The sequence below is a fragment of the Papio anubis genome, chromosome 12 (assembly GCF_008728515.1).
Source record: "Papio anubis isolate 15944 chromosome 12, Panubis1.0, whole genome shotgun sequence".
NCBI lineage: Eukaryota > Metazoa > Chordata > Mammalia > Primates > Cercopithecidae > Papio > Papio anubis.
In genome coordinates this window covers 14,786,190-14,797,981 of record NC_044987.1, presented here as the reverse complement: position 1 = coordinate 14,797,981, position 11,792 = coordinate 14,786,190, and the positions used below count along the sequence as shown (strand labels likewise).

The 11,792-nt window shown below is 50.6% G+C and overlaps 1 long non-coding RNA gene across 1 annotated transcript; it reads left to right on the top strand.

Moving 5' to 3' along the window:
- Positions 1 to 393: 393 nt before the first annotated feature.
- On the top strand, positions 394 to 5,598 carry LOC108582062. Its single transcript, XR_002517253.2, has 2 exons — positions 394 to 1,304; positions 3,554 to 5,598. It is a non-coding gene; the product is annotated as an uncharacterized LOC108582062 (long non-coding RNA).
- Positions 5,599 to 11,792: the final 6,194 nt, after the last annotated feature.

The window sequence follows — 11,792 nt, the reverse complement described above, 5'->3', positions numbered from 1 at the left end:
ATTGCCCAAGGTAATACAGCCATCAGTTGGTGGAGCTGGGATTCAAGCCAGGCAGTTTGGCTCCAGAGTCCATGCTTTTAGCTGTTGTGCTCTACTGCCTCCTTAGAGGAATGAAGGAACGAATAAAACACTTTATTTATTTATTTATTTATTTATTTTGAGACGGAGTCTCGCTCTGTCACCCAGGCTGGAGTGCAGTGGCGCGATCTCAGCTTACTGCAATTTTCACCTCCCGAGTTTAAGTGATCTTTCTGCCTCAGCCTCCTGAGTAGCTGGGATTACAGGTGCGTACCACCACACCTGGCTAATTTTTGTGTTTTTAGTAGAGCCAGGGTTTCACCATGTTTGCCAGGCTGGTCTTGAACTCCTGACCTCAAATGATCCACCCTCCTCAGCCTCCCAAAGTGCTGGGATTACAGGCGTGAGCCACCGCACCTGGTCCACATTATATATTTATTATGTATGCTGCTTTCGACAAATGAGTTTTGGGGAGGGAGCGAATGGTGTGGCTCTTCTGCATTAGACCACATGGTGCTGATGAGCAGGACACCCCTGGCTCCTGATCGTCTAAACAGGGAAAGGAAGCCCATGAAGAGCCCTTTGGAGAAAGTCTCCTTCCCATTCCTGTCTCCTCCCCAGTCAGGTGCTGAGCAGTATGGGGTGACTGTGCAGTCAAATATGTCTAATCTGGGGCTGGTTGTTGGCTCTCTCTTTTTGGAATTAAGGAAGTGCAAGGAGACGGGGCATGGGCACACCATCCCCTGAATTCCCTTCCTGACCTCTGCCTCCTGTGTCCCTGGAGGTGCTGCTGATAGGGCAGGGGCTTCTTTGTCACTGCAGGAGAAGACTGAGGAGGTGAGTCTACTCATCTGGTCCCTGGTTCCTGTCATATCGGTCCCCAGCAGTGCCTGCTTCCCTCTCTGCATCCCCCTCCACATTTCTCTTCCTAGCTGCTTGGTTCCTGGACCTTCAGGATTTCAAGAAGATGCTGCTACCTGGGAAGCCCCTGGGAATTTTTAACAGAAACTTACCCTCTTGGAGCATGACTTAAAGAGACCAGAAAGGGAAGTACCTACTTTGTGGTTGGCACAATGCCAGGGGCTTCACATTTGTTAACTCATTAGCTCATTTGATCCTCACAAGAACCCTATTCTTCTTCTTCATTAACAGAAAAAAATGGGGGCTTGAGAAGGCCTAAGCAAGTTGCTCAAGGTCGTGTGGTATAAGAGGCAGAGATGAACTCTGATGTCAGGATTGTAGGACCCAAGGTCTGTACTGGATCCACTGCTTGGAGACAGAAACAGGTGAGGTGGGGGTGGGGGGCTAGGGTTGGAGCTGTACCAACTGGGATGCCATCCATTCTCCCCAAAGCAGAGATCATTGTCCCAGGGCTGGGACTGTCATATTCCGGTGACATTAACCCCTGGGGAGGAAGAAGGAAACTCCCTAGCAGAGGGGTAGGGTGGCAAGTGTGGGAGGCAAAGGCAGGAGAGGACCTGGGTAGTGGCTGGGGGTAGGGGGACTGTTAGAAAAGATCCCAAGAAAGGGACAGTGAGGAAGCCTTGTCCCAGAAATACAGGAACATGCTTCTGGGGGTGTCCAGTCCTGTGGGCTGTTGACTGCAGGGTGCCCATGGTCTTCTCACTCTCCAGATTACTGGGGCATGCACCCACACTGCACACAGGCACAGACATGCTCCATCATCCTCTGTCATAGCCTGCCATCACAGACAAAAACAGGCCTGCACCGGGCTCACTCTGACAGCCCTTCACTTCCTGGTGCTCCCCTTGGCTCTTCTGTTCCCAGCCCTGTCCACATCCAGCCTGTCTCTGTCTCTCTCTCTCTCATTCTGTGTGTGTGTGTGTGTGTGTGTGTGTGTGCGCGCGCGCATGTGTCTTCTTCCTAAGCCTCCATAATTTTCTGCTGTCTGTTGGTCTCTTTTAGGTTTGCACAAACACAGGTACCCGATCTGATAATCACTCTGTTGTGTGTCACACACAGGCACCCAGGCATACATATGCACACACAACCCTCAGTCTGTCCCTCCCTCTGCTCCTTAGCTGCTTGTCTTCTGGTCTTTCACTCCAATCCATGTACAGCTCTGGGGCCTGGAGAACCCCACTTATCTTTAAAGGATCTGTGCTATTTCTTCTCTTGTTTCTCTCCCCACTGCCCAGTGCCCTCTGCCTGCCTGTGAGCTCTGACTGTTGAGGGGGCTCTAGCAGGCCTGCTGCTGACCTCTCAGTCTGTGTAACCTTTTGGGTCCCCTTCCCAGCCTCCATGCAGGCTCTCCCAGCTGGGTACGGAGCTGTGCAGGCCCCCTCCTGGAAGTGGCAGCCGCGGGAGCAGCTGGCCAGGGAATGGCTATGTGGGTGGGGACAAGCAGGGCTGGAAAGGAGTTTGTTTGCCTTGGATTCTTTTCTGTGAAAATTTTTGTCCATTTGCCATGATCCATTGATTTCAGCTGATGTCATTCTGGTACATGGGAGAGACTTTGACATCCATCTAGATCAGGGGCCAGAGCCTGGACTCGGGAGTCAGAAACCTTGGTTCTTGCTCCAGAGGAACCTCAGTTTCTTCATCAGATATATCAGTTTGGAATTAAAGGTCTTTAGTTTAATTCTAAAATTTTGAGCATCTAGGAGACTTCTACTTTAGAGTCTAGCTGTACCCTGATCATCCCAATTAAAATCTCCCTCTCTGTGACTTATTTGTTTATACAGACAATGTATGTGCAGACATGCAGACACACACATGCACATGCAAATGCGGCTTTAGCTACTCTGGGTTTTCCAGGAACTTCCCCAACTCAAGTGGGACATAGCCTCCTTGTGTGTGCTGCAGTGTGTGCTCACTCCACTTCACTCCATGGCACATTGCTGGGTTGAAATGTACCTACTGATGACAGTGACCTAGGACAATGACCCACCTCTCCATCTGTCCCCACACCCCCTCCGCTAAGATTAAAGACCCAAATCCTGAGTCTTGCTCTTGCTGCACACTCCCCCCTTGGCTGTGAGAAAGAAAAGGGAAGTAGGAACAGCCCAGGAGGGGTGTGGAGTGATCACGGGACCCTGGAATGTCAGTGCTCGAAGGGACCACCTGACTTCTAGCCTAGTCAGCAGGTTTCCAAACATTTCACTTCATGTGTGGAACCTTGGCTCTGACCACGCTTACCTGCACATGCAAACAAACACAACTGATTAAAGCCAAAATGCGTATGTTAAGGTGGGTGGGAGCTTGGCACAGCACGCTTACCCCCATGACCACTTCTACATACCCCTGAGTAAGCAAGCATCCTGCAGCCCTTTCTAACTCTGACAAATACGGCTTAAAATCCGGCCAGCCAGCCCACTGGTTCCTGGTGTAGTCCCCGAGACCAGAAGCATCAGCATCACCTGAAGACATCTTCAAAATGCAGATTCTTAGGTTCTGCGGAGTCAGTAATCTGAGGGTAGGCCCAGTGACTCATGTTCAACAGGCTCTCTGGGTGACTCTGACGCACATCCCAGTTTGAGAACTGCTGGTCTAGTACAACCCCCTTGCCTTACAGATGAGGAGTTGAAGCCCAGAGAGAGGTGTGCCTTATCCAAGGTCACAGAAAGTACGTCACTGTCAGGTTATGACTCTGGGCCAGACTGCCTATCTGTGGATGTCTGTGTGGTGAAGCCATGGATTTTTTCACTTGTCCTTCCCCTTGGCTGGTGTAAATACTCAGGGATCAGGGATCCAGAAGCCAGAAGGTAAGAGAGCCTGGGAAATGCACAAAATAGGGCAGGGAGCAGCAGGCAGTGGATCTGGGAGCCACAGCAGATGATCAGCCTTTCACTCCCTCACTCATTCATTACATTTCTGGAGCACCCAGGTGCTGGGGAGAAAATGACAAGAATTCTGGGTCCCATCCTCGCCAAGCTTAAAGCCTAGCACTGCCCATCCCTTTGGCCAGGGGCACCTGCTCACTTCATCTGGGGGTAAGGGGGACACCCTTTCCCTCAGGGAGGCTACGCTGGGTGGTGACCGGAGAGGGGCCCCTGGGCCTGGACACAGCGGGAGGGATGTGGAGAAAAGCCAGGTTGAGGGCGGAGACCCAGGGTGTGGTTGGTCATCACTTGTGTGTTATGTCTGGGAGGTCTTCTTGGAAGAGGCAGATTCCAGGAGAAGACACAACTTGGGAAGCAGAGCTGTGTTTGAGCACAGGCCAGCATGAGGGAGGAGGGAGCTTCACGTAGAGGAGCAGCCTTCAGAGGTCCCCAGCCTGAGGTGAGACTGGTGTGAGGCAGGGTGAGCAGGAATGGAGGCACCCAGCTCGCTGGCCCTGCTACCAGTTCCCCAGAAGCCTGGGGACTTCTGCGAATTAGGGAGCGTTTAACATCTCCCGCTGATTAGCCGTTGCCTGCTACGGTTGAGTGGGGAGAGGGGAGAGGGGAGATTGGAGCCCGGCAGCTTTGAAAGGCAATGCTGCTCCTTGACAAAGCCGGCCTGGGGAGGTTTCAAAGACAACTTCTGAGCAGCCCGCACGTTTTATGTTCACTAGATCCTCGCTTCCCAGGCTCCAAAGACAAACAGTGGGATTTAAGGGTTTTCTTCTCTTTTTGGAGACATTGTGTTCCGAGCTGAGCTTTCAGCTGAGGAGGAGGCAGAGCCAGCTGGGCTCCTTGCTCCACCACATCCACAGCCTAAGCAGAGCCCAGCTCCATCTTCTCTGTACACTGGGAGCTTCCCAGGAGCTCCCAGAAGCTTTGCAGCAGCCCTTGCCCCCAGGCTAGGTGACAGGGTGCCCCTGGCCAACAGGGGTGGGCAGTGAGGGGTACGGTCCAGGCACTGCTGGCCTTAAGCTTGGTGAGGACAGGACCCAGAATTCTTGTTTGTCATCATGTCCCCAGCACCTGGGTGCTCAACAAATGTTGACCGAACAAATGAGGAAGTGAAAGGATGAATGAGTGGGCCGATCACTTGCCGGTGGCTCCAGATCTGTCTCCTGTTCCCTGCCCTGTCTGGTGTTGCTGGGATCTGCATTTCCCAGGCTTCCTTACCTTCTGGCTTTTAGATTGGTTCAGCCAATCAGAGGAGGCACTGGAAGAAGGTGGATCGTGGGAGGAGGGGAAAAGCCAGGATATTTCTTCCCTCTGTCTGTTTCAGGCCATGTCCCTGCGGTTATCTGTGTCTCCTCTGGCTTCTACTGATCAGCCCTGTCCTGCACTGCTCAGCTCCCTGTGGGGGGCCTGCAGTGGCTCCAGTTTCTGTCTGATGACCTCAGCATCGAGGCTCCTAGAGACATTGCTTCCTTCCACCCCCAGGAAGGGGACAACTCCCTGCTGTTGCTAATCTGGGTTGCTCTACCTCTTCTGTCACCTGTACAACCAAATCCCTTGTTTAAATCCCTCTGCTTGAAGGGCCTAGGGTGGTTTCTATTTTTCCCAGTGGACTCGGTGGAATGAAGAGTGAACGCACTGCTTGCTCCCTTCAGAAAGAAGATTGTGTATGAGCAGCCCGGCCTGAGTGGGTTTGATCTGCCTGGGCCTGTGAATCTTATAGATGTGTGCAGCCTTGCCCTGGACAGGACACCCCATCCCGCTGCCAGGGCACATGCCTCTGCATGTGAGTGCTGCTCTAGCCCTGGCGACATTGCCCACCTATGCCAGTATTGTTCATTTCCTCTGAGCTTGGCTCTACTGCGTGATATAAGACGTGGCCCGCCTCACACCCATTAGGATGACTACTAGCAAAATCCCCAAAATGACAAGTGTTGGTGAGGATGTAGAGAACTTGGAACCCCTGTGCGCTGTTGGTAGGAATGTGAAATGGTGCAGCTGCTGTGGAGAACAGTATGGCAGTTCCTCAAAAAATTAAACATAGAATCACCATGTGACCCAGCAATTTCACTTCTGGGCATATGCCCAGAAGAACTGAAAGCAGGGTCTTGAAGAGATATTTGTATACCCATGTTCGTAGCAGCATTATTCACAATAGTTAAAACACAGAAGCAACCCAGATGTCCATCAACAGATGAATGGGTAAGCAACGTGTGGTCCCTACTACAATAGAATAGTCAGCCTTAAAAAGGAAGAAAATTCTGACTCACAACATAAATGAACCTTAGGACAGTATACCAAGCAAAAGCAGCCAGTCACAAAAGAACAAACACGGTATGATTCCACTTATATGAGGCAGCTAGAGTAGTGAAAATCATAGAGACAGAAAGTAGCGTAGTGGTTGCCCGGAGCTGGGAGGAGAGAGAATGGGGAATGATCATTGAATGGGTACAGAATTTCAGTTTTAAAAGATGAAAAGAGTTATGGAGCTGGAGAGTAATGATGCTTGCACATTATGTATTTAGTACACTTAATAATGGCTAAGATGGTAAATTTTATGTTATGTGTATTTTTGTGTTATACTGTATATACCACAATTTTTTAAAAGTGAAAAAAAAAGCATAAGACATGGCATAAAGGCGCAGCAAGATACAAGGAGGAAAAGACCATCTGCCACCTGTCAGACCCTGGTCAGGCCTTTTAGCCTTTATCTCTGTGAATGACCACAATGACTCCGTTGGGCAGATCATCTTATCTGCATTTCATAGAGGCAGAGACTGAGACTCTGAGAGCTTAAATGACCTCTTTCCTCTCTCACAGCCAAATGGTCACTCAGTTCTGCCCATTCCATGTCACGCTTGTGTCTCTCCTCACCTGCCTGCTATCCTCACTGCTCTGCCCACTGGAAGCACCTGAGTCCCTCGCCAGCCTCGGGACTGGTGTACCTGTCCCCAAGCTCATCTTCTCCCAACCCAACCTCCACACTCGTGCCAGGGCCATTTTCTAAAACACAAATTGAATACATACTCGATTGCTCAGCATCTTTCAGTAACCCCTGTTGCTTAAGGAACGAGGTCCAATCTCCCTGGCATGGCAGTCAGGGCCCCTGGGATCTGGGCCCAGCGCCTATCTCCAGCTGTGTCTCTTTGCCTCCCTCCACCTCACCTCCCCCACCCATAATTCAGCCCCACAAAGCCACGTGGAGTTTCTCCATGCACCCACATGCTAGAGGTATGTGTCCTAGCTTTGGGATGAGGTGTCCTGTCCTGGGCAAGGCTGCCACATCTGTAAGATTCCCAGGCCCAGGCAGATCAAACCCACTCAGACCTGGACGCTCATACAGTCTTCTTTCTTTCTCTTTTGTTTTCTCTTGAGATGAGGTCTCACTCTGTCACCCAGGTGGGAGTGCAGTGGTGCAATCATGGTTCACTGCAACCTTGACCTCCTGGGCTCAAGCGATCCTCCCACGTCAGCCTCCCAAGTAGCTGGGACTATAGGCACATGCCACCATGCCTGGATTTTTTTTTTTTTTTTAGCTTTTGCAGAGATGGGGGTCTTGCTATGTTTCCCAGGTTGGTCTCAAACTCCTGGCCTCAAGCTATCCTCCCGCCTCAGCATCCCAAAGTGCTGAGATTACAGGTGTGAGCCACTGTGCCCAGCTCAGTCTTTTTTCTGAAAGGAACAAGCAGTATATCCACTTATTCATTCCACTAAGTCACATCTTGCCTTTGTGAGGGCTGTCTTCTTAGCCCCAAGGGCCCTTCATCCCCATATCCCTGGGAAGCTACTGTTTTTTCTTCAAGACCTGGCCTCAGCATCTTTCTCCCAGGATGCCTTGCACAGCTCCCTGGATGGAGGCTGTCTTCTCATTCCTGTTGCATTCATCACACCACGTTGCAATCATCTATTTATATCTTGATTTCCTTGCCTGGACAGCAAGTTCCACGAGGGCAGGAGCTGTGTTTTATTCAGTCATTCATTTAAAAATATTTACTGAGCACTAATTTCATGCCAAATACTGTGCCATACCCTGAGATACTTGGCTCATGTCATGGAATATATGGTGTAGTGTGGAGTAATCACACCACAAATACATCTACTCTAGGTGATGAAGGAAAGGTAAAAGATGTGCCATCCCTGGTGTCTGGCACAGGTAGGAATATAATGCATGCTACTTTTTGGCCTCTGCCCCATCCCTGGGCACCAGTGGATCCTAAAGGCCCAGCAGTTATAGTGCTGCTTCCCCACCGGCCTGTGAGTTTCCTATGGGAGAGACTTCGTCTCTTTAGCTCGTGTCCCCAGAGTGTGACACATAGTAGGTGTATGATAAATGTAGGTTGAGATAAAGATGGAATTACCCCCTTGTGTGTGAGTCAGGATGGGTCTTGCTATCACAAGGAGCCCAGGTCACCGGACAGTGGGGTCAGGGCTTTGGACAAAGCTGCCCTTCCTCGCTCTAAACACTCCCTTCCCCTTACTATGGAAAACAGGAAAACGGGAGTCCTTTCAACTCTGTTACTTACTAGTTGTGTGACCTTGGGTGAGTCATGTAACTTCTCTAAGCCTCAGTTTCCTCATTTGTAAAATGGATGTAATAGTAGTATTAGGTTGGTGCACATGTGATTGCGGTTTTTGCAATTAAAAGTAATACTGTGTCATAAATTTGCTATGAGGAGGTTTGTCAATATACAGAAAGGATTAGCACAATGCCTGACACAGAGTACCTGCTCTATAAATATGAGCTATTGTTATTTTACTACCGGATTCCCAGTGAGTGCCCCGCTGTCATGCACATGCATCTCCCCGGATCCCATACCCGACCCAGCTCCCTCTGGATGGGCACGCCACCAGAGTCCCATCTTTTCCTCTTGCTCAGAAGCTGTGGGTAACTGGGGCTTAATTAAGCACGCTTGACTGAGGTGTGATTAGCGGCTGCTGTATGAGTCAGCAAAGAGGGCTGGGGTGGGAGGAGGGTTGAGGGGGCTGGAGAGAAAACAGAGCGGTAAGAAGGCTTCTGGTGTCCGGGGCTGTATTTCCAGGCTCCACAAACATACTTTGTTCAACAACCAAGGGGGATAGAGTGAACAATCCCTCAGTCTCTTGAGTTCCTCTAATAGCTCTCACCAGACACCCCACCTTCGCACTGAGGGCTCTAGCTATTTCGTTGTACGACTCATTCGTTCTTTCCTTCGGCACATATCGCTTGCTTGCTATTGCTAGACATTGTCTGAGGTGCTGGGAACAGTGTAGTGGACAAATGGACACAGGTCATTGCTCTTATGTAACATACAGACTCAGGGAGGGCACAGATAAGTACACAGAGATTGTGACAGCCTTTGTGACCCGTGCCACCATTCATTGGAGGGAGCACACAGAAAAACCCAAAAGAGCTCGCTTTTCTTTCCTCTGGGTGTCCTGTCCTGCATAGCCTTCCACTATGCATTGGGGTGATATGATTTGCTTACCTGTCTCCCCCACCAAACTGCAGTCAGCTTGAGGGCATGGAGCATGTGATGTTTCCTTCCAGGTCTTGGCACAGCACTTGGAGCAAGTGCTCCAAATATTGGCTGGCTGATTGAATGAACCCCAGCTCAGGAAGCAACTGGCTACATGATTTCCTAGAACACAGTTTGGCAAACTGTAGCCTGGGGGCAGAACTCTGCCTGTAACGAGCCTATTTTGTGTAGCCCTTAAGCTAAGAATAGTTTCTACATTTTTAAAAGGTTGGATTATTTAAAAAAATCAAAGAATAATATGCTGTAGAGACGTATGTGCAGCCCGCAAAGCCTAAAATATTTACTTTCTGGCCTTTTACAGAAAAAGTTTGCCTACCCTGCTCTAGAAGCCTGTCTGCACCTCGCTCGGTTTCCTCATCTATGAAACACGAGGCCTGAGTTAGATGCCGCAAAGGGGCGAAGCGCTGTGAGTCTGCATCCCACAGTTCCCATCTTTGTCCTTGATTGTCCGTGTTGCACTCATCCCCATATTGCAGGCATCTTCTCTAACACCCCACGCACAGCAGGTGCCCAGGAGATGCCGGCTGGCAACGTGGGGGTGTGGTCACCTCCCTCCCTACGTCTCCCAGGAGGGGCAGAATTGCACAGCTCAGACAGGCAGAATGGAGCCCATGCTGGTCTCTGGAAGCTTCACCGCTTCCCAGTCCAGATCCTCTCTATTTAGGAGATGAAGCATCTGCAGGGCTCTGTGAGGAACCTCAGGGGCGTTAGCGATGCATACGGGGTTATGGTGGCTCCAGAGGGGTTCAGAGCCTGCCTCTGTTGCTGCACAGCTGTGTAAGCTTAGGCCAGTTACTTAGCTCTCTGAACCCCCCATTTCCTCAACTAAAAAATGGGGATCATAATTCACCACCTACCTTCTAGGGTTGCAGTGAGAATTAAGGGAGGCAATTAAACAGGCAGGTGCCTTGTAATTCTACAGGGCGTCCAAATGCTAGTAATGATTGTTACTGTTATCACAGGACATTATGGGGACTCAGCTTTGTTACTTGGTTCCACTTGATACAATGGAACACATCAAGTGGTTCTGTTAAGAAGGATGGTTTTATTCTTGAAGGTCAAAGTGGATTCTAAAGCTGCTCATCAGAAAGGCTCAGGATGAGTGGGGTCAGGGGTGGGGTGTTTGTGGCCCTGAGCTACCCCCTGCCTAATCTCTGCCTGCTCCTTCAGTTGTGAAGGCTGAGAAACACTATGGGAAGAGACTCGCCCAAAGTCTTGAGCCCCTGCAGACCTCAAGGTAGGGAATGGGGCCAGACCCACACGACAGTCTCAGCAAGCACCCCCCACCACCTCTGTCTGCTGGAGGGAGTTTGGTCCTGCTGCCTAGTCCGGCTGCCTCCAGGCACCACTCCCTGGTGGCTCATACTGTCACAGGCTCCAGCTTCATCCCTTCACAACCTGGACTGACCTCTGTTTAGCATTTCCTTTTCGTTTCTTTGTTTCTTTCTTTGTTTTTTTCTTTGTTTCTTTCTTTCTTTCTTTCTTTCTTTCTTTCTTTCTTTCTTTCTTTCTTTCTCTCTCTCTCTCTCTCTCTCTCTCTCTTTCTTCTTTCTTTCTTTCTTTCTGGAGTTTTTTTTTTTTTGTGTGCAGTGTTACTATCTCGGCTCACTGCAACCTCTGCCTCCCACCTCAGCCTCCCGAGTAGCTGGGATTACAGGCACGCACCACCACACCTGGCTAATTGTTTTGTGTTTTTAGTGGAGATGGGGTTTCTCCACGTTGGCCAGGCTGGTCTCAAACTCCTGACCTCAGGTGATCCCCCCGCCTCAGCCTCCCAAAGTGCTGGGATTACAGGCGTGAGCTACTGTGCCGGGCCAGCATTTCCTTTTCAATGAGCCTCTCCTGTATATCATCCCCTTTGTTTTCCACAAGAACCCTATGTGGTGGGAATATTATTTTCTCTATGGTATAGATGAAGATACTGAGGTTCAGGGAGGTTAGGTGATTTACCCCAAAGGAGTGTCCCAGCTGGGATGAGACCTGGGCTCCTTTCTCTCAGGGCTTTTTCTATGGCACCAAACTGTCTTTCTTCACCTGCCTCGGTTGTCCTCACCCTGAAATCTGCCTTCTTGCCCCACCTGCACTCCTTCCCTTTGCCCCAGCTGACTCACAGACCTGGGAGAATCCCCTTCTCCGACCCACCTGTGCAGGTGTAGGTGCACGCCGGCCCCTGCAATGTAAACCTCCTGGACCATGGCGGGGCTTCAAGGCTATCCTTTGGCTGGCCCTGACCTTCCGGGATCCTGGGGTAGAGGAGGCTGGGAAGGTGCGTGCCGAGGGCACCAGGGAGATGTCAGAGTCAGTTACTATGTTGCGGACTATTCACGCTGCCTCGGGGGCTTGGGTGTCACACTGCATTAAGTGGGCACTCAGGGCTTACCCCCTCTAGCTAAGAGATTCAGCCCCACTTTCCCTTCCCCCTGCTTGAGACCACTCAGAAGCATTCTCTATCCCTGGGGATGCA